A 23,658-nucleotide genomic window follows, 5' to 3' on the forward strand; every position below is an offset into this window, starting at 1 on the left:
TCTTGGAGTCTGTAAACTCAGCTTCAAAGAGTAGGTAAAGGGTGTGTTCTAGGGGGCAGGGAGGGGAGACAACTGCAGAAGCCAGACTAGGATGTTCCCTTTGAAGCTCCCCAGAGAGTAAAAAATGCTCATCCAGCAGTTAAGCAAAGCAGGAGGTACAGACAGGTGGAGATTGCCCCTGGCAGTCCTCCTCCTCTGTCACATGCTAGTAAAGCTCCAAGTTCTGGGACTTATGACCCATTGATTTAATGTGTCTGTATTTGATGAGTTAAAGATGATTGGCGTTTTGTAAAATTGTTTCAAATGTATAATACATTTCAGATCTCTGATCAAACTTATTGTAAGTTCTTCTGCTGTCTGCTTCTCCCATTTCCTTTATTATGTAACGGAAAACTTGAAGCAAGCTGGGTATACCTCATTCTTACACAGTTCTTTCCTGGTAACACTGGGCTGGATGCCAGGTTCAACTTTAAGAAAAAGTTGCTATTTTCAAGCAATTACCTAACTGAAGCTTTATATTGCTTTTTATGCAAATGTGCACCATTTCAGAAGGGGGAAAAGGCAAAGTTTTCTACAGACATTCTCTGTATGATGTCTTTATTACATATATATAAGATTTGAAATCTGCACCCTGATCTGTATGTGTAACTTAGGGCCAGATGATATGTACCATAAATGTGACCTCCAGATGTTTTGGACGTCAACTATCAACATAAGCTACCATATCCAATACTCTGAAATACTGGGAACTGCAATTTAAAGCATTTGGAGGGCATGAGATTGTGAAGGCTGGCCTACATGAATTACACAGCCCTGGAATTTTTGGTTGCCTCATCTGTCAAGGGCCAGTAGGAGGCTGCACCCACTGCCTCCTACAATAAAAAGAAAACCTCAGCAAGATGGAGACCCACCAAGCCCAGACCTCATCCAGAGAATGAACAAATGACTGGGGGCATGTCTTTGTCTTCCTTGCCAAAAAAAATACCTATAAGAGCGTTGAAACTCGGACCTGTTGCCCGAGTTTTATTTTATACCTCTCTCCTAATCCCCTTTCTTTTAAACTGTATGTCCAAGAGCAAGAACTGTCTCATTAATCTTTGAAAGCTCCCTTTGGAACATTTTTGAAGCTGAAGAACAAGGTACAAACACTGTAAAGAAAGATTGGCTTGGTCAGAAAAGAAGGTACCATGCTTAAAAACAGCCTAGATTGGAGAAGCTTAATGGAACTAGCCGGAATGCCAAAATAATCAAATACCCTGCTTTCAGAAGATGAACTCTTCTGGAAGGAGAGAGCCATTTAGGGAATCAAAATTTTCCTTCTCTAAGAAGTGTTCTAATTTGGCCAGTGTGGATCATGGACAAAGGTAGAAGCTAGAGTGAGTGGCAATTCTGGGTACTGTTTTGTCTCCACAGAGAACGGATGGAGCAATGAAGTTTGGGGTATCTGTTGGAAAGCTGAGCTGTGATCCCTCACCTATGCTAAGCTTCTATATGTAAATCAAATATCACAAAAACACCATAAGCCTCTAGTGACTGGATTCAGAGGAAAGCAAACTCTAGGTGAACTGTTACCACCTAGAGGTAGAACATAGAACATAGAGGTGCAGAGAGGATAACATAGTCCTCAAGGCCTTGACCTGAAGTTTCCATGGCCTCCTTTCTTACTGGTATCATGACTTTCTCTCGTAAGAGCAGAACAGATAGTAAAGATTGACCCCTAAGTGAATTGTTTAAAAAAAATGTGTGTGGGTGTGTCAGTGTATTTAGCAAGGCACTTATCAATTTCAGCACAAGGACTTTAAAAATCAGTATCTATTTTTAAATCACCAGCAGCTGTATAGAAAGGATGCCAATTTCCAGCTTCCAGTAAAGTAATTTTTATTTAATTATTTTAATAAAAACATGATTGACTGTAATAGAAGCAAATTGTTGCTTTGTTCCCCCAAATATTTAAGTGAGCATACACTATTGCTTAAATAGAAAAATACTCCCTAAAATACCAATATATCCTCTTTCTTTTTAAATATACTATTTTCTGCAACTACCTAATAAGCAACTGTTTACTAATTTTTCTACATGAAAGTCAGAATCTAGGTTATTATTAATTATTGTTATTATTCAGGTTTTTATCCTGCTCCATTAGGGGTAAGGGTCCCTAGTAGTTTAAGGATCCAAACCAATGCAGTTACCTGAGTTCAGTGGAATTTACTTCTGTGTAAACACACACCTAGCATTGTGCTGACAAAATTGGTTTAGCAGTCAGTCTCCCCAGAAGGCCCGGGATGTATAGTTCTCTGAGGAGGACCTAAGGAGTTCTATATGGCTATTCCCTTAATCTTTCTAAACTATAGGTTAGCAAGATCTGGGAAGCCAGAGAAGCTGTATTCAGGCATTATTTTTCCTGCTATTAGTAACCTCGGATGGAAGTGTGGTTGCACTGTATAGCTCCAGGCGGCCATGTGGCAAACAGTTAGGGACCTTTCCCCTATCCTGAATGTATACCGAAACATTTGCTGTGGGCAGGTTCAGTTCCTCTAGCTGTGCAGGTAGGGGCCTTCACCTGGCCTAGCGCCTGTGCTGTTAGACCTCCAGATTGTGTGGAAGCCTCTCCATGTACATGCAGACACATTTTCTCTGTAGACTTTTGCAAGTATGCATAGGCATCGTGTGATGTGCACTACATCAGGAGTGTCACTACTTGGCATAATTCATTTCCAGCTTGTGTGTTCAGTTAAACAGTAAGTATAATGCCTGAACAGGGCTATAGGATGGGATTTCTATGGCCCATATTGTGAGTGGGCAAAAAGCCACAGAAAGGCTGGATATGTGAAAAAGGACAGAGTTCCACAGTTTGTGTGGTGGATGGAGTGTTGGACTGGGGACCTGGAGTTCAGGGTTCTAGTCCCTGCTCGACCATGACGTTCACTGGGTGACTCCAGACCACTCACTCACTCCCAGACTAAGCCACCTCAAAGGGTTGTTGTTGAGAGGATAAAATGAGTGGAGAAGGACTATGTAAGCTGCCCGGAGTTCCTTGCAAGAGGAAAAATGTGGGATATAAATGCAGTGGTGATGCTGATGCTGATGCTGATGATTTCCTCTCAGTCTTCAAAAAGAAAGCAAGGGGCTGGATTTGATTGCACTGTGCCTCAGTGGAAGCTTTCTTTTCTTACACACATTTTGATCATTGGTGCAGAATGTATTATCAACAACCATCTTTGTGCTTGTATTTTAGTTTTTAATAATGGGTTCCAAGATGTTTTGTACTACAGTTCCCATTAGCTTGAGACAGTATAAGCTAACATGAGTTGTATTCCAGAACACCAAGAAGACTACTCTTTCTCCTGGAAAGTTTACGGCACTTCTTGAATTCAAAACATTAACTGGCACTGTGACCACTTGTGGTAGGAGAGGTCAAAAGATGACTTGCAGCATTTCTTAATGCTACTCTTGTGTTTGGAAGATATACCAAGAACAATCCTGTTGCTTAATTAAAGTAGCATTTATTTATTCAATGGTTTGTATGGTTGTGGTGTCACAAAGTGCCAACAGTGCAAGGAAGCACCTGCTTATTAACAAGGAAAAGCACCTTGATGATCTATAAATTATGCAAGTAGCATTCCTTCAGGATTTGAAAAGGCAGAATATTAAGCCAGGCATCCTTGAGGGCAAATGCTAGGCAAGTGCCCACATTTGCTTTGTCAAGATCATAAGACTGACAGTAGTAACTGGCAACCTATGGATAACTTGCCCAAAAGCACTGGCCCTCTGCAGCAAGACATAAAACTGCCAAAGGGGACCTCATGGTTGGCTCTTCCTGAGACAAGTTCAAATTCCCTTTTATCTCTCTGCTTTCAGCAGATGCTCACCAACGATCTATGTCAAGAAATGGAATCATTCTCTGACTGGGATATGTATAAATAAATGCATTAATACTTTTGTGAACCCCTGCCTGCTTTTGATCTGTGCTGTTGCTTTCATGCTGTGTGAAGAAATGCTTTACTGCTGCTGTCCTGCAGTGTTTACTTTGTGTGGCCTCTGTGAGGCTGCAAGTGTATCTGAACGCTTGAGATCCTGTTTTTCTTTTCTTTCTTTCTTTGTTTTTACTATCAAAGACTTGTTTAATTGTTTCTGAGTGACATGTTGAAGTGGGGAGAGACACTTACTTTGAACTTTTTCAGATGAGACTTGGATCAAGTAAATACAATTCTCTTAGGTGCAAAAGAGCAGTTGGGAAATGGCAATTAAAGGACGACAATGGACTGTGAGTTAGTCTGTGGTCGTCAGAGAGAGAAAAGGTTTTCTGGTTCGTGTGTGGTGTTTTAGGGTGAAACCTAAGAAGAAAATGGATGGGTAAGGGTTGACTATTAAGGTTTTTCCTTCTCTATGGATAATGTCAGCTGGTTAGTGAAGATCAGGAGCAGGGAGCAGTTGCTGCTCTAAGAACTTGCCAGAGGAAGGCTATACAAACTGGCATCTGTCTGTCTGTCTGTCTGTCTACCTATCTATTTTTACAAATCCAGATAAACTGTCCAAACTTCTGGAAATACAATGGGAGGTGCTCTGGTGTCATAGGAAGACTGTACCCCAAGGGTGGATGTGGTTTTAAGGGTGTTTGACCGGTGTGGAAGTTGAGGAGTTTGGCTTAAGGTTAAAAAGTCCTTAGAAGTTTGTAAGAGCATCAGTGACTAGGTTCACATCACATGGCAACCCATGAAGGTTGGATTATCATATAGTACAAAGCTGATGAGTTCCCTGTGGGAAGTGAACCTTGATTGCATCTTTCAGGGTGGCTTATTTCTCAACAAACCAGCCCACCAAGGTATGTCTTGTTTTTCTTTTCTTTTCTTTTCTAGCTGGTTGATATTTCAAAATTTGAAGGCTTGCATGGTCAAGGACCTGGGAAGTACCTGCTGTCAAAGTAGGCATCATTCATGCTCATTGACAAAGTCAAGCTTCAAATACATTACTTGTCTTTCATCTGACAAATGTCAATGACATGCCAAGTTAAAACAGAGTTGTGAATGGATCTTTTGCTTGCAAAGGGGGTGGTAAATCAGATCACTCCCTGCATAGTGAGACGCTTTTGATTTTAAGGCCAGACTGGACAGTTCTCAATGTCCTCCAGCTTTCTAATCCCTTTCCAAATCTCTAGCTGTTCAGGAAGGTGGAAAAGTACAGCCCAACCCAGTTATGGGAGGACTGACTTTTGAGGATTTCCTTTAAAACAGGATTTTGATGGAGTCATTAAAAAAGCAAACAAGGATATACATAGATTTCATGGGATTTTTAAAAACTCTTTTGATAGTTTTCTTTAAAAAAAGATTTATTCATGATATCATCTCACTTTCTGTGAACTTTGCCTACTGGATAGAAATGTAATTAATCAAGGGTGCAATTCTATGCCTTTTTAGAAACAGTCTGACAGCTCCTAGCATTCCCCAAGTCATGCTGGCTGGGACAATACTGGGAATTATAAGCCTATTTTCTGACTGATCATTCATAGGGTTGCACTTAAAATTATTTTTCTTCATTAGAGAAAGTTCATTTTCCCTGATGTGGCACATTTTTCATTGCCCTGATGGTCATCAGTTACAAGACTGAATAATGGACACTTGTTTGTTTGTTTGTTTACTTACTTTCTATACCATCCACAGACAAAACTCTCTTGGGAAAAAAACTGTGCTGAGACATGTTCCAGGTGACACTCTGGATGGCCTTTTGCAGGCTCATGACTGTTATGATGCCAACAACGAATGCTAAACTTTCCAGGGAGCAGCAGTATTCGATTAGAAACTGGCAGGATCCGCCACTAGAACAACAGAAATTAGTGTATCCTGAAGCAACTCAAAACAAGCTGCAATACTTGTTTCTAGAGCAGGCCAGGTCTGGGAAACTGTTGATGTGCATGCCATTGGCTTGTCCATTTCTGGAAACAAATGTTTTAATTAATTTCCAGAGTTGTTTTAGGAAGTGTAGGTTTCCTGTTGTCATGGGTTCTGTGAGCGTATCATAATGAACCCAGGAATAGTGAAAAAATGGATACTGCCCAGGACTTTCTGAATTTAGTTTCCCTGTTTCCCTCAAACAACCCCTCCCACCTTGACTTCCATAGCATGGCACATGTCACAAAGTGATACCTGTTGTTGGTAAATTAAGCCATGATGGGCTGTCATGTCATCAAACAAGGCTTTTATGCTAGTAGGACCAATCTAAAATATAGAGGTGATGGCATCTCTGTCCAGGGCATTTGCCAAGACAACTTACAAGGAGATATCCACATTTTTTAAGCTTTAAAGGTATGGAGTAGAGATATGTGCAATATAATAGGAGGAAGACTGTCTTGTAAAAGTGAAAGAGAAGAGAATTGAGAAAAAGATGAGAAGATAGAGAGGCACTGCAGCTCAGGGGCAGAGCACATCCAGAAAGTTCCTAGTTTAAAACCCAGTCCCTTCTAGTAAGGTGAGGAAGGAATCCAGTATGGAGTCCTAGAGAACCACTGCAAGTCTGTGTTAACAGTGCTAAATGAGATGAACCACTGGTCTGACTATGAGCTTCCAAATTTCCTAGTATATTAGATTAATCACACATGCGCACACACATACATGTATAGGGCAATATTTTTTATGGTGCTTTGCAACCCTGAAAATTCTCTCCTTAAATCTTCACCATGCCTCCAGGCAGGGCAGGCCAAGCCTCATTGCAATATGAGTAACTAAGTCAAGTAGAGGAAACAGTTTGGGAGGGAAAGGGAGAAAAAGCCGGGTGCGAGGGAGGGAGGGAGGGAGGGAGGGAGGGAGGGGGAGGATAGTGTATGTGCATAAGAGATAAAATGTAAGATGGCTCCAGACATGTCCATTTTTGCTATGACCCCTGAGAACCACTGGCTCATCTCCCCCTGCATGCATATATGCACTTATTCTCACATTCTGAAACCAAACCAATGCCTCTCATCTTCTTTCCTTTATCTTAAGTATGTCAGGAATGATGGTTTGGCAGGCTTAGGGATGCCTCAGGAGAAGCACAGAAGTCTCACACCCTGCTTGCATTTACTATCAACAGATGTAATCCTTCTAAAAATATATATGCTGCCCAATCCACAAACCTGTTAACTTAATTAAATTGACTGCAGGCACCAGTGTTAAGCTTTTCCCAACATTCAGGCAGCTCATATGTATCTGTTGAAACTTTCATTTATAATTTATCCTAAGTTTGGAGTTTCTTCACATCATCACAGCTCATACCATTCTAAGAGTCAAAATGTTTAGCAGCCAGATAAAAGCAGCGACCCTTTGTTATTGTTTTCCACTATTGACAATAGGCCATTATTTCTCCTTTGTGCAGTTTTCCATCCAATGTACAGAAATACTTTAGGCCATATTCCAGGAATTTATGCATGAGAAGCTTACATGAGATAATTTATTCAAGTATAGTTACATCAACTGTACTGTCCCTATTCACACAGCCAGGAAAAACAAACACAATGCCAAATTATGCTGAAGTTTCACAACTGAATTGGCAGAATTTGTTCTTACTGGTTAGCACGTTTTATTTTCATATGTGGTTACAAGACAGCAAAACTGGGGATCAACATACTGTTGATCTGTAAGAATCCCAGCTGTTTTTCAAGATTTCACCATCAAGAATTGCTGGCAGCTCTGAAATTTCTGCAGCCGATTCCATCTGTACCTAAGGGTATTGTGCTGGTTTAAATATTCTCGGTTTGTGCATGCTTTATGTTGAATGCATTCTTATTTTTCTGAAGTCTGAAGATCTTTTCACTAGAATTTAAAGTTGTTGGATGTGATTTGATTGATTCAGTCTGCTCTTAGTCTATTTGGCAAAGTAAACACACACACACACACACACACGTACGTGTATTTGGTTATAATTTCTTTTGAGAAATGAACACCTGAAGGAAAGAACAGTATGGAATAGCAGTGAGAATAGGATTCCAACTAAACTCTACTCCTCTTCTGCCATCAATTTGAGACTACTCACCATTTTCCTTACACCGTTGGAGTTTTGCAGACCAGCTTTTCTCAAAAAGGTGCTCCCCAGGTTATAGTTACTGCAATTCCCACAGTCCCCAGCCAGTCCAACCAAAGAATGCATTGGCTGTAGAAGATGAGTGCTGCAGTGCGGAATAAGGTATGTGGCCGAAGAAGGTTGCTATAGAGGGCAAGTGTTCCAATGGATATAGAGCTTTCCTGGTTGTAACAAAACTTAGTTAACCTTTAGGATCTGTATAGGGTAAAACAGCCTATAGGATGCCTGTTACAACTTGCCCTGACTGAATGAGTTTACTGCTTGGTCCTCCAATCTGGGAACTTAGTATCCGATGCTCTCATGATACCAGAGCTGACCACAAACTGTTGGGAGAAAATGAAAATATAGTCAGTACAACTGAGCACTTTGTTGTGGTTGGAGCAGTGAGACCAATTGCCTATTGAGTATGTATTCTATGCAGCTGTTTCTTTGTTTCAGCCTTTCCTGTCCTTGCTTCTTTGTGACAAACTTCCCTTGGTCCCTTGTGACCAAGGGAAGAGTAACAGTGGCAAAGAATGGCCAAAGTAACATCAACCAGACTGTAAATGCAGGTGTCAGACAACTGGGTTGTAAACTTTGATTACCAAGATCACATAAAGTTTGTCGGGATTAGCAGTTCTTTGGTAAATACTTACAGACAGACAACCAAATACTAAAATACAATAAAATGTAAGCATCTAAAAATCCATTATTAAAATAAGTGGAGAAGAGATATGTTTTTGCCTGGTGCCAAAATGAGAGCAAAGTTGGTACCAGGCAAACTTCTCTGGGGATCCTATTCCATAAGTTGGGGGCAGCCACCAAAAAAGCCCTTCTTCTATTCACCCCCACCTCCTTGAGGGATGACACATTCTGAAGTGCCTTTCGGTCAGATCTGAATGGTCAGGTAGGCATATCAGGAAAGGGTGAGTAATACACTGGTTATATTACCATGCCACACACAACATAAACTAAAGGAGTGTGGGAAATCCAAGATTTTCTTTAGTCTTTTGTAGTCTCAGCCAAAGTGGTGCTGCACTCAAGTGGGTTTAGGAAGTCTGTGAGCCATGGCTATGCTGACTATAAATTTGGAGGAATTTTCCCTGTCATTACTGTCATCATTACATCCTAACCCTGACCCTTTCATAGATTCATGGCCATTCCCTATCATTTTTGTCTAATTAGTATCTTGTAATCTATTTTGACCTGTATTGATACAGTTACCTTTTCCTATCTATTTTGTGTATGTTATAGTGTTGCCATCCTTTTCCATGAAAAAGTATTAGGCTTTTTGCAGTGCAATAATATGCCTAAACTAGTCCCAGGTGAGTGAGTATAAGATTACAGGCTCTCTTGGCTCTCTCTTTCTCAGGGCAATTTCCTACTTTACAGAAAATATTGGATGTCACATTTATACCACAGGACATTTGTCTTTTCTGTAACATAAGAAGGGTATTTGCAGATCTGAAGCAATGTAGCAAACATTCATCTCAGGAGCTGATATTCTTTGGTGAGTGCATGTTTACCATGTACCATGCGCATTCCCTTCAGATGTGAAAGGGGTTGATGAACTGGATCAGAAACATGAGATGGACTGTAACACAGAGAACAGCAGCCCTGTGTCACATGCATCTGCTTCTCTGAAAAACCATAGTTTTCAACTTTATCCACAACCTGTACTGGATATAGAAAGAACACAGTTGCCTTGAAGGCAAATTCTCACAACCCTAAAAATACACTGAAGTGCTGAACCCAAAATGAGTTTGGGTTGCTGATCATTTGGCTGTGTGAATGTTCTGCTGGTGCATTCCTACTGAATGCACCCTTGATGATCAGAATCCCCTTAACCTGGAGGCAGGCTGAGAGGAGTAGCAGTGGTCTTCCCCTCCCTCTCCCCTTGCCCTTCATATTTTATCAGATAGAATTTCCCCCTCATCTGGTGACAGTGCTTCACACTGCAAGCAGAGAACCTCTGAGCAGAAGAGGCTCAGTATATCTTGCATCCTGGCTTCTCTGGTCCAGAAGGCCACCATTTTTCCTGACTTCAAAAGGCAGCTGGCATAGTTTTAGCACATTGACTGTCAGGGGGTGGGCTAGGGGGGTAGAATCTCTGGCTCTACCTTTGGATCACTGCCTCTCATCTTGGAGCCAGAAATCCCTATTATCCTATAGACCCATTGGCAATGTCTAGGTACCATGGGATTGCTCTCTAACTTATCCGTGACAGTTGGTATTTAACACACTTGCTTAATTATCTTTGTAGCATGTGGGTTGCTATGTCAACTAAGCCTGGCAAGGTGCATGGTAGGACTGGTTTGGAAACCATGTCAGAACCCATAGCTAATTGTAGGGTTCTGGGATGGTCTGGAAGTCACCCTCACTGGTTCTGGATGGCACAGCAACCTACACACTGCAAACCAAATTGTGAGGTGCACAGCCAGTACATTCAGGGTCAATTAGACTTATACAACTGTTTCTATCCTAACACTAGAACTTGAGGTCAGCCACTGCAACTGATAGACAAATGGAAGTATTTCTTCATACAGAAAAAGTAGTTTGGGAGTGTTGAACTTCTTATTAACTTATGGGGGGAAGTAGTTGAATTCAGGGAGATAAGGGACCAAGAGCTACCACTCACGGTGGCTACATTCCTGCTCCAGGATTAGGGACAGAGTGCCTCTTAATGCACCAGTTTCTGCAGAGAAATGGTGGGATTAGAAGTGATTGTCCCCGTGGTTTGTTTGTGGGTTTTCCACAATCTACTGTGATGGACAGGATGTTGTGTTCTGGTCCAACAGATATCTGTGTGCTTATTTGTACATCTGGAACTTTGGGCTGATCCCTCTATTTTTAAAGACACCACTGTTAAATAACTGTGCCACTTGAGATGGTGATGTCCAGCTTCCAAAATATCAGCTTTTTACACAGTGCTAGCCAGTGCGATCTGAACTGTAGCACCCTTAAAAAGGTGCCTCAAAAAAGAATGTGCTAGTCTTTAATGTTATTGCATTTCTTCCACTTTCCTGCATCTATTTTTAAAGCTGCTGGGTTTTTTCCAGTTACTGATTAATCCATTAAAATACAAAGTGCACTCCACTACACTTTTGGCAAAGTATCAGAGACACTTTGGATGCCTCAATTTCTTCATCTTTCTGTATAAACAAAACAAACTGCCTAACAGGTGAATCATCCAACTGCAGTGCATTCAGCTGTTGTAGATAGAGAACACAGGAAGCTAAGCCATTCCTACACTTCCTAGCTCATTACTTTCACATTTCCTTTGTGTGATTTATGGTGGGTAAAAAATCCCCATGTCTTTTTTACAATGATCACAGATATTTTGTTCATCCCATGTGGTTTTTCTGGTCATTAATGGACACCCTCCCCCGCAACTGTGTAAACACATCAAACACATGCAGATAACCACAAAAACATACACACAGATACTGGCAAATAGTACTTTAGTTACTGCTTAAAAGCTGCTAGATATTAAAACCAAGTGCAAGATAGAGGTTTCCAATGGAATCAGTTTCTTCCTATTACCTGCATTTTCTGTAAGAATGTTCAATTCAGTGCCAAGTTTCTGTTGGGTTTTTCAACAGACTATTTTTCTGTTCTAACATGCTGAATGTAATGTTATATAATGACACACCCTCCCACTCGTCACCTCTGTTCGGAGTCAGAGTATCTGTATGTGTAGGAGAAACAACAGTCTGTGTTTGTGTTTACTGCTGTTTATTTCTGGTAACCTTTTAAGAGGCAGCATGATTAAGGGCTAAGCTAAATTTCCATCTTTTCTGTGCAACAACTGACCAGTGTGCTAAATCTTAGGTTGAGTAAGTCAACACTTCAAAGACTGTGCTCTTATAATATGGGTTCTCACTTCCTGTGTAAATGGGAGAGTAGCAGTAGAGGAGTAGCAAAATCTTTACTCTTGGAGAAGAAGATTACAAGGGGGCTGAGGGAGAGAAAGAGAGAGAGAGAGAAGCCAGATAAAAACTTTCCTATTTATGAAGTCTATTACATGGCTTTGGGCCAGTCCCTTTCTCTCAGCCTAACTCACTTCACAAGGTTGTTGTGAGATAAATTAGGAAGGGGGCTATGCATGCTATCCCAACCTCTTTGAAGAAAGAAAAGGATAAAAATGAATGAATGTTATGGTTCACTGTTTAACTTTCCAGTGTATCTGAGTAACACTCAGTCTGAATAACACTCAATTATTCTGAGTGTTGTCATCTACAGAGTGTGGAATTCTTCCCCAGAGTGTGTCAGCCCAAGTAATTAATGACAACACAAAGCAGCACTTGCCCCACACTGACTTTGTGCCTCCACCACTCCAAATGTTAAGTTGGCATATTGTAAAATGCACTATCAAGACATCCAAATCACCATACCTGAGAGAATCTCTAAGACTATTCTAGAAGCTTGCACAATGTTGCTGTCACTGCTGGTAGATGTGCTTTCTATTAAAGTTATACTATTTTCTCAGGTTTGTTCCACTTGGCAATTTCTAGGTATGTACATGTGCTATGGGATGTGGTGGCACAGTGGGTTAAACTACTGAAACATTGGGCTGGTTGACTGAAAGGTCAACAGTACGAATCCGCAGATGGGGTGACCTCCCATACTCTGTCCCAGCACCTGCCAACCTTGCAGTTCGAAAGCATGCAAATGCAAGCTGATAAAAAGGCACCACTTCAGTGGAAAGGTGACAGAGTTCTGTGCATCTCGGTGTTTAGTCAAGCCGGCCACATGACCAAGGAAACTGTCTGAGAACAAACGCTGGCTCCCTCGGCTAGGAAACGGAGATGACCACCGCCCCCAAGAGTCAGACATGACTGGACTTTAATGTCAGGGAGAAACCTAACCCTTTATTGTTCTATGCACATTAGCTGAGAAGCTGGGCAAGCAAGCCTGCTCAAAGAAATAGCATTCCACTCTGTAACCAATACAGAGCTGCTAGACCAAAGCACTGAGGTAACTCCTCTAAAGCAGAACAGGACCTGACCCAGGTATTCCATGGATATCTAACTTTTCCTATTATGAAACTGTACTTTGTAACAGGCATGTGATTGTTTAACCTCACATTTGGATTCTCCATTTTCAACTTGCACTAACTTTGCTCTTCCATGACTTCAGACATATTTTGAAATGATGGTTTACTTAACAGCAGTACTTCTTTTCTTCTAATACTAATCTTAATTTTTAGACAACTTAGTAAACATTATATGGCTTCAGCTGGAATTGGAAAGGAGAAGATACCACCTATATATGACGGGTCAGCAACTTGTGGCTTTCTAGATGTTTCAGTCCGGAACTCCCATCCTTTCTTAGTACTGGATATGCTGGTTATCTCAAATGGAAGCTGTAGGGTCAAAACTCCTGGAAGGCCACAAATTCAACCCTGATATAGATACGTTCTACTTTTAACACTCTGAATTTTAATAAAACTTTGTCTTACAGTATAATGCAGGGTATATATACTATTCACACTGTATGACAAGTACTTATTTTATTTCTGTTCCTAGTTCTCTGTATTTTGTTATTCATTCATTCATTTCATTTCATTTTTATACCACCCAATAGCTGAGGCTCTCTGGGGTTAACAAAAATCCTGCTATGTACCTATAATACAGGGGTTCAAAAAACTGTGCTCACCCAGATGTTGTTCCACCCCAACTCCCATCAGCCCCAGTCAGCATGTGTAATCAACAGCATGTCTAATTTCCTCAGGGATTATGGGATTTGTAGTTCAGCAACATCTTGAAGAGCACAGGTTTCTCACTGTAATGGGTGGCAGACTGGCTTATGTGCTGCCATTATTTGCTTGGCTAATGGTACAAATCAATTCTGCTATATTGTCTCTCAGTTGCAAACTCATTTAATGATTAACTGATAAACATCAGGTAAGAATTCAGCTACTACAAACTAGTAAATAAAGCAGTGATCTGCAGATACTAGGAACATGCCCAACTGGTAAACAGTTAAAGCAAAGTAGTGAGACATGCAACTCTTTCTCTTCGTCTCATATATCTACTCTGGCTGAATTCCAGGGCCAACCATCCTATTAGGCAAAGTGAAGCAGTTGCCTGAGGTGGCAGCAAAGTGTTAAGAGGTGAGAAAAATGGACTACAGTACATAGTGTGTTCTGTAATCCCTAAGTTAGTCAGCTGCCTTCAGCTGTGGTAGAAGATGCCATCCTATCATCACCATTCCACAGAATTCCAGTCATTTTGGAGCACAGGACAGGAGGAGCAGTTTTCTGCCTCGGACAGTGAAAAGCCTTGGGCCACTCCTGTTGAATTCTGCCAAGCAGCTCTCAAGACGCCTTCATAATGAACATTCTGAAGTTGATTGCAACATGGTTGAGCTTCTTCAGCAGTCATTTTGCAAGTCACATCACCTCTGTTTCAATTGTCTCAAATGGGAGGAAAGGCAAACCAATGGGACAAGCACAGGTGCCAGGGAAACATGGATAAGAGTATAACAGTAGGGACACTCTATTATTTTTCTTTGCAAAGATTGGGGAAATTTTTTGCACATGTCCCTATGTTACCTGTTAGGAGATGTGGATAGAAACACAGCATTCCTTGAGTCTTCCTTTCCCAAAGGACACTCTGCACCCTAAGCCAAGTGCAGGAGTAAGGAGAATGTCCCATACAGGTACAGATCTTTGCTTGCTTGCTTGCTTGCTGACTTGCTTCATTTGTTTGTTTGTTTGTTTGTTTATAACATTTCTGTTCTGCCCAAGAGCCAGATCTTCCTTCCTTTACACTACCTGGACTCAGTCTGGATCAGGTGGGGTAGAGAGGTAAAGGAGCCAAAACATTTGAGGAAGAGGATGAGGAGAGCGGAAGGAACTTGGCATTCAGCCATTGGCAGTGTCATGATTTAGTGCAAACAGACCACTGAGTAAACCTAAGTTCTGCAACTGGTTGTGCAAATGCTCGTGCAAGCAGAATCTTAATTGGATCCTCCCTTGTCTTTAGTTCAGAAGTTGGTTTCTGCTACAGCAACATTATTTGAGCTAGCAAAATAACACTGCTTGATAGAACCCACTGTGTACAACTGGTAATACTGGGCCACCTTGTAAAACACTCTTTAGTGAGGTGTACATTACTGTGGGATCATGTGTGAATTGTTCTTTAAAAACATATTCTGGAAATTAGTATGGTTAGCATGGAAGGCCATGATATTTAACATTAGTTCTGTTCCAGAAGGGAACCTAGTGATGGACTGACATCATCAAGCTGCTCTCTAATCTGGGCATTCAGTATAATTGGCATGTTGTAGTAAAGTCTACACATGTTATTATTTGCTAAAACCACAAAGGTCATAAAAAGGATGTGCAATATCATCAAATACTTTCTGAGTCACAAAGATCAAACCAAGGAGTTTGTATTTATAAGCGGGGGCAGGGGGGATGAGTATCTCAAACAAAGCAAATGAAATTGTCACAGCTGCTTAGCTATAAGGCAATTTTCTCTGGCTCAGCACCTTCCAGATGTGTTGTACTGGGACTAGCATTCCCAATAAGTATGCTGGTGAGGATGATGGGCATTGTAATCCAAAAGACTTGGGAGTGCAAAGTTAGAGAGCGCTGTTGTAAGGCATGCTATCAGCTGTTTACATTTTAAGTAGTGCTACTCTGTGTATTACAATGAGTTATTTATTGAAGCATATTTCATGGATTGAAGGAAATGGAAAAAAGGGTATGGACCATAAAAATAAATCACTCAGCAAAAAATAGGATGGCAAGGGTATGGAAACAGAAGACGCTTTAATATCAATCTTAAGATTTGTCCCCTTTTTTCCCGCCACAGTAAGACAAGCTAATCATATCAAATGTAATTTGTGAAGCTCTCCCAACAGACTAGCTAAATGTACTTGGAGAGAGAATGGAGCCTATAATTGTGGAAATCCTATTCCTAAATTCAAGTAACCCCAAAACCAGTGTAAGACTGCAATATGCATATGCATACTTCAAAATATGCTGAATCAGGCTGCATGGAATTCTTTCATGCACTGCATTCTTACTTTTCTGGATCACTCAACAACTACACTTCTTTGGTGGTTTAGAAGATTAAATCCCTACAAAGGCAATATAATTGTAAATGACAAAACAGAATTTGAATGGATGGCCTTTCCGTAGTCTTTCAGGTAAGTAGTATAGCCTAACATAAGCACATCACTTGTGTTCCCTGCTCTAGAAGAATATTGCTATGGTGAAAGCCCCAAAGAGAATCTCTGTTAGTCTTAATGAAAGCAGGAGTAATGTCTGAGCTGCCAAATGCACCCATAGAAATACCAAAGGTAGATTAACAATTCTGTGAGCTATATATGGATTGAAGTTTGTATGTATTATAGAATGAATGGAAACTGAACTGAATACATCCCATTCAGTTCCATTTTACATTTATTTCTTCCCAAAATAAATTGACTAATGAATGAACATAAACATCTTTAGTTTCTGTCACCCTATTCATCTACAACTGTGGTATTCAAACTTTGGAATATTTGGTTCCATGGGTTTGGTTCCCAGGTTCCATGAGAATCATCCAGGGGTTTACTCCTATTATTGCAGTGAACTTGTAAGATCTTCATTCCTCTGTTTCATTTTGTCTGTGAGAAGGTAAGGTCTTCATTCATTTTAACCCTCACACACATACCTACACTCAGATTAATTAATTTTAAAGCCAAAGTGCTATCATTCAAGTGGATTTACATTGTAGGGAATAATGATCACAAAGGCTTAACCCAGGAATAAAAAGGACACAGAACAAGAAATTTACCTGCAATGGTCATTAGTAGCACCAGATGTTGATTTTGTTTGTGGCAAAAAACAAGCACATCCAAGTCATGAAAATGTAGTATAGTTTTTCATATTATTTGTTGATGATGTTATACTAAAATTTAGTATGCATTCAGTAAATTTAGGACTATTTAGGTAATAAGTAATAAATAGATTCTTTAATGCATTTATAAATATTTTCTGTTTACATTCCATGAAATGCATTGTTGCAAGATTAATTGTACCATTTTGTTCAAATAAAATGTATTTCATGAAATATATTTATTAATGGGGTCCACAAGGATTTTTCACATTACAAAGGGCTCCTCAGTTATTTCCTTGGTATGAAGGCCACTTCTCCACAAACGAGGTCTTTTATGTCTAATGAAAACAAATGGAATAACAACTGGGAAAGGCTTTTACACATCCATAGTATAGATCTCCTGGTCCGATTTAAAGAAAGTTAATTTCACTTTTTAAAAAATACACCTGAGAGAAAACATGCAATATAGGAAACTCAGCAAGTTGAGATGAATGAGTTAGAAGTATTATTGAAACTGCACTTGTGAACTTCGTGTTGTAGTTTTCTTTACACCGATAACACATCAGAGATTCTACTATTTCCAGTTTTATTTCTGGTATCTCTGTGCAGAAGATTCAGGCTTTCTCAACCAGGTGCTTTCCAGATGTGTTGGATGGTAACTCCTATCATGTCCAGCGAACTTGATGGGAAATAAAGTCTACCAAGCTGTGAGAGGCTGGAGGAAAAAAACAGAGCAATAAGTTGGTAGGAGGAAGCCTGATGAAACTGTAGATGAAGTGCAGGTTTTCCAACTCTCTGTAGGTGTGGGCAATCATAGCTGCAGAAAAGAATGCCTTACCAGGAAATACAGGAATCTGTTTTTTTTTCTCTCCTCCCACACACACAAATGATGCAAACAGATGCAATATGCACTCACAGACACCAGTAACAGGAGTTAGTGCTACCTCTGACTACTTCTTTCCTACTTTAAAACTCCTACTGTTTTATGTACATAGACAAACGCCACCCCAATGCTCTTGCCTTCAGATTGAATCATGAATGCTTATGAAGTTGTTCAACTACTCCACTTGCATCCAGCACACTTACTTAGAAACCCACTGGAAGTTCAGAGCAAGTCTGATACACTGCAGAGAACTTAATTTCCCCAGTACCACCACAGTATTCTCAATGTTTATGTGCCTGTGGCAACAGAACGGTTCATTATTAAAAATTATAAAGGCTTCAGAATGAAGGCAACTATTTAATGTAATTCCAATGTTTCTTTTCTTAGAAATACAAAACAATAGAGGCCAATAATGAAGACAAAATAACAACAATACATTTAAAAAAAACCTAAGCAATATAAAGATAGATCAGTGGAAAAATGAATCTGGGAGTAGGAGCATAACATAGTCATCCTCTCTCATCTAAGTGGCAACGTGAATTCAAGGATCAGGGCAGGGGAGCTTTCCTAGGAAAGGCATTCACAGCATTGGCACCATAATGACTGAAAAGCAAAGGGTGCTTCCAGATGGAGGCCTTCACGAACCATCGATAAGCACTGGGTGACATGGACCATCCCAGAGTGTATTATACAACAAGGTAAGCAGCAGCAGCAGCTGCTGCCAAGCAGAATTAGGGGAATCAAGCATTTGGCTGCAGATAAATGCGTGCCTTCTCGCAGTATTTAACCAGTGTGTTTGGGAAAGAGAGCCAGCTCCCCCTCCATCTCCAAAGAAATTATATCTGCACTCTTCTATGCTCTTAGCTCCTATTTCTGAACAAACATACAGGCTTGTTGGCTTTCTCCAAATTCAGTTCATAATGATTAACAATGTTCTCCAAATTTTAGCAGATAATTTATAAGGATCTGCATTAATGGTTCGATGAGGTACAGACTTCATAGCATACCTCTTGTATTTCATCACCTTTTGACTTTCCCCCTATTCTTTACCATTTGTCTCCATCATGAATCTGATGAATGGATTCTGAGGACTGAAGTCCAACCCAGGGGCAGGTAAGCTCAAGCACAGGGGCTAAATCTGATGCTTTGAGGTTCTGTAGAAGGCCACATTCCTTTTTTCTGGACCTTCCCCCTTTCCCCAAACCATTGATCATCTGTTGTTTTCCCAGTTTTAGTGCAGTTTCCACCTCATTCTAAAAACCTGGAATATCTTTCCTAAGGCTTAGTTACTGACAGTAACAGCTTTAAACTGAAATATGCTGGTATTTTTGGCCCCATTCCCTTTGTTTGGACTCCTCCACTTTTCCTTCAGTCCTACCCCCAAAAGCATCTCAGGTGCTGAATTTACACTTGAGCTAAGAGAAGCTCTTCCCTGCTGGTCTAGCCCATGCAAACATAGATTCATATATGTATACGTTCATAGAATAGTGCAACAATGTGCAACAATATATCTGTTAGCATGCAATCCTATGCAAATATAGATAGAAAAAAGAATGAACTTGTGAACAACTTTCTTTCTGAATGTGCACAGAATTGCTCTTTTAAAGTGATGCAAACTCAATTTTGGTTTTTGTCAGAGTGTTTGCTTCCAGACATACATACTTCCTTTCTCCATGTTTGTTTGTTTCTGTTGCACATCAATATTAAAAATTAGGATTGCATTAAAATGTGTGCCTAATTTCTGCCCCATCTTTCTCTAAATTACAGTCCTGCAGGTTGCAATTTCTGACAGGAAAACTACAAAAGACAAAGCCAAACATCCTGAACAGATGATATAATACTTTGAAAAATAAGGATAGTTGAAATTGACAATTAAAGAAATAATAAAGTATTTAAGTTCTTTTCCTTTTCAGTGTTTAGATTTGATTCTGTAGGTTTCTTGTGCCTGGTTATTGGTCTTGGTCTCTGGCTCGCTTTTCACTGAGTGCTGCAAAAATACAAGAAATGGCTTATTTTGGAAAAATAGTTCCATTTTTCCTCTGTTTGTACTTTCTCTTTCTACTGTTTCTCTTTCCTCTTTATACTTTCTCTTTCCTCTGTTTGTACTTTTTCTTTCACTGTGCATTTATCTGGAACACAGGAAAAATATTTTAATTGTAACTTTCCATTAAATGGATACATAAGAACTGTTAAGAGGCCTGAGTCCTGACAAGCAGCTTGTAGAAACATTAAAAGCAGTAGCTGTATCTTAGAGACTGTAAGGGGACACTCCACCTCTTTCAGAAGGGAAAACAGAGCAATAATTTAGCTACTTGGGTGAGTAGAAAGGTAAGAATGCTGGATGAATTGTTTTAGCAACTGAGCTGAATCTGAATGCTGTTCATAGATATCATCTGTACAGTCATTCATTTGAAGATTGCCCTAAGGGCACTGTGGCTAAAATGCAGCATTATTTCAAACTAAAACAAGAACTCTAAAAATAACTGCTCCAAATCTCTGGAAACAAACAGATTCTGGTATGCTTACTCATGGGCAACAACCTTTCAAAAACATAAAAAAGGAAGACATTTATTTGGAGAGCAAGAGCAGGAGACTACAGTCATCCTCAGAGTGCCACACTGACTCACTGCCCCATTCATGCATCAGTGTGGAGGTGGTGATCTCGGGTTAATGTCTTTATTTACTTTATACATGTATGCCCCACCCTGCAAACAGTACAGTATTTCCCATAATGCTAAAAGAGCAACAACAAAATAATAAAAATGAGACTTTCAGTAACCGAGACAGCAGAAAAATAATGCAGCACATGGCAAAGTGGCATAAGAACATTGCAGAAGTTAAATTTTGAAAACCCTGGGATTGACGAGATTTAAAAGAGTTGTTGTAAATATAGTCTGGTGCAATTTGATTTCTGTACGAAATGTTATGCTCCACACAGGACATTAGCATTTCTACCCGTCTTTCTACAGCAGCCTTCCTCCTCTTAGTCTTCCAGATGTGATGGACTACAACTCTAATCATTCCTAGCCACCACAGCCAATGTTCATGCTGGCTGCAGGGATGGGAGTTGTAACCTAACACATATGGAAGGTTACTGTACCAAATGAGTCCTCTAAAAGTTCCTACCTGTAGCTGAAGACATGTCAGTTGCATTCTCACTTGTCTTCCAATGCCCACTGGGGCCTAATTCTGTCTTATGACCACTTTGTCACAACCTTCATCAATCAATGCTTTGGAGGGTGGGGGGAGAAGCGTGGGGCTAAGAAGAACCAGGGACTATTACTTCACAAGGGAGAACATGGTAGAGTCATAGTTAGAACTAGAAGTCTGAGTCAATATCTGCAGAGCAGGGCTGAGTAACAGCTCTCCAGATGTTTTGATTTTCCTCAGTTCTAGTTAGCACAGCCAATAGTGGGAAATGATGGGTAGGTCAAAATATCAGATGAGCCACCCTGGTACCTGAGTTATAGTCCATAGTTATGGACTATAACTCTGAGATATTTTTCAAGGGGAAGAGTCAAAAAGTCTGATGGAGTGCACATTGCTAGCTCATTTTCTTTTCTCTTACTATTAAGTTGTCTCAAATGCTTTGGCAAGCAAATGGCATATAAATGAAGTGGATAAATAGTGTTTTCCAGTTCCCAGAGAAACAGCTTTTTCCTATTGCATGATATAACCAAATAATTCTTGTTCAAGGCTACATTGCTTTTCACTTGACACTTGCATCTCATTGTGCAATTCATAGTAAGGGGTTTTTAGTAAACGCTCTGACATTGAACTAGTTCACACGACATGACTGCTCACCATGGCTTAATTTACCAGCAGGAGCTATAGCTTCATGCTGGGTGCCCATAAGCACCAGTTTTGCATGGTACCGGGGTGCCTGGCTTGCTGTGTCATGTGAACCCAGGCAACAGGATGGTTTTAAAATAAGCCGTGTTGGGATTTTTGACATGAAGCATTTATTTTGTGTTTGTGATCCCTCACTCATGGAACTTGAGTCATTCCCTCAAGGCCTCTCCTGTGTTTCCTATCCGTTATCTGGGGCAGAGGGGGGATGCTTTTTATGATCAAGTACAATACAATATTTTCCTGAGTGACATTCAGTATGGAAGCCTTGTGTAAAGTCTACATTCCACTCTAGAATTTAGACCAGCACCACCCTTTGTTGTGCAATGAAAAATATAAAAAGACATATAGGAAAATGCCCAGGAGAGGGAAACACATATGTAAAAGGGGTATTCTTCTTCCTGCAAAGGAAACAGAAGAAGAAGCCTCAATAAACATGGGATTTTATGGGATTAGAACCTACTCTGTCCTGGGGGAAAAAGAGCAATAGGTTGTAACTAGTTGTTGTGATGTTATAGATCTAGAAACAGGAGTAAACTAGTAATTCCCAGATCCTACAGGACAATATAGCTATATATATGTTAGGTGTGAGCAGAACTACACTAGAAATATAGCATGATGCTAGTGTGTTAAATTGCCCAAAACACGTATGTTCCAGCATTTATATCTTATGGCAGACTTTCCCCCTTCCCTCCACAGGTTAAAGACATAGTTCATTATAAATTGCTTTCAGGTTGTGCCTGTCACATTTTAATATCATATCATTTGCCCCAAGTAAATGAATTTTACTCGAGGTGATTGACATCATGTCTGCATTCCAGTTTCTTGCATTTCTTGATTAGTACTATAGTGCATAAGGCATTATTGCTGATCTGAATGTAAGAAACTGACATTTTAAAGGAGATATTTAGTAACAGGTAAGGTGGGTGTGACCATTTGAGTTGTGATGTCTGTCTGTCACCATGTATGAGGATATGTGATTGAATCTAAATACTCTCCATTGGTTAAGAATGAAAGACACTGTAGGCTCATCTTACTGAAGGGTAAAAATAGTTACGGTCATTGTCCCACTCAGTCTGGTATAACTCTTGTGAGCTGGTCCACCCTTCCCCCTCTAAACTTCCAAGTTTCACTTTATCTTAGCCCCATTGGTGAGGGTGTTCAAAGATAGGCTGGACATGCACATGGTGGGCATGTCGTGAGTGGAGCCAGCTGGAGCCAGTGATCAGACTAGATGGCCCAGGAGGCCCCTTCTGTCTCGCTCTGTTTCTATGTTTCTATATCCCCTAAACCCCAGGAGATCAAGTTCTCATCAGCCCCTTGGCTTAGCACTTGGATGGTGCAGGATCTCTGAGCAGACACACAGGTCACTTGGTCAGTTTCTCAAAATGTATTTCCAAATGTGCATCTTTAATATAAGATAGCATATACAAGCTTTATAAAAATGGTTGTCCTTTCTCTTAGTTATTTTATTGATTGATTGATTTATATCCTGCCTTTTTCCTACAAAGGGCTCAAGGCAGCTTATATCTCCTCCTCCATCTTATTCCCACAACAACAACCCTGTGAGGTAGGTTGGGCTGAGAGTCTGTGACTGGCCCAAAGTCACCCAGTTGGCTCCATGGCTGAGCGGGGACTAGAACCCAGATCGTCTGAGTCCCAGTCCCATGCTCTTAACCACTACACCATGTCTTCTGTACTGGGTAGTGTGTTCTGTAGCTTTTCTAGAAATCTCTCCATGAACACAGAGTTGGTGTGGAATGTCCCTCATTTCCTAGGAAAGAAGCCCTGACTGATACTGTCTGCAAGTTGGGTGGGGCTTATTTTCAGAGCTTGGTTGTGCAAGCCAGATATGGAAGCAAAGTTTCAGCTAGACAAGACAGTCTGTGCAGGGCATAAAGCTTTCATCCTCAGAGCATTGTAACGACATTAGAACATCTCATTGATTTAGTATTGTCTCTCAGTTACTAATACCACCTTTTACTGAGTAATCACCATGCTCCCTTCATGACATTTTAGGGGTGTTTGACATGTTCTGATGGTGCCATAGGCTATTTATAATCC

The sequence above is a fragment of the Varanus komodoensis genome, unplaced genomic scaffold, assembly GCF_004798865.1.
Source record: "Varanus komodoensis strain SLA01 unplaced genomic scaffold, ASM479886v1 scaffold25, whole genome shotgun sequence".
Taxonomy (NCBI): Eukaryota; Metazoa; Chordata; class Lepidosauria; order Squamata; family Varanidae; genus Varanus; species Varanus komodoensis.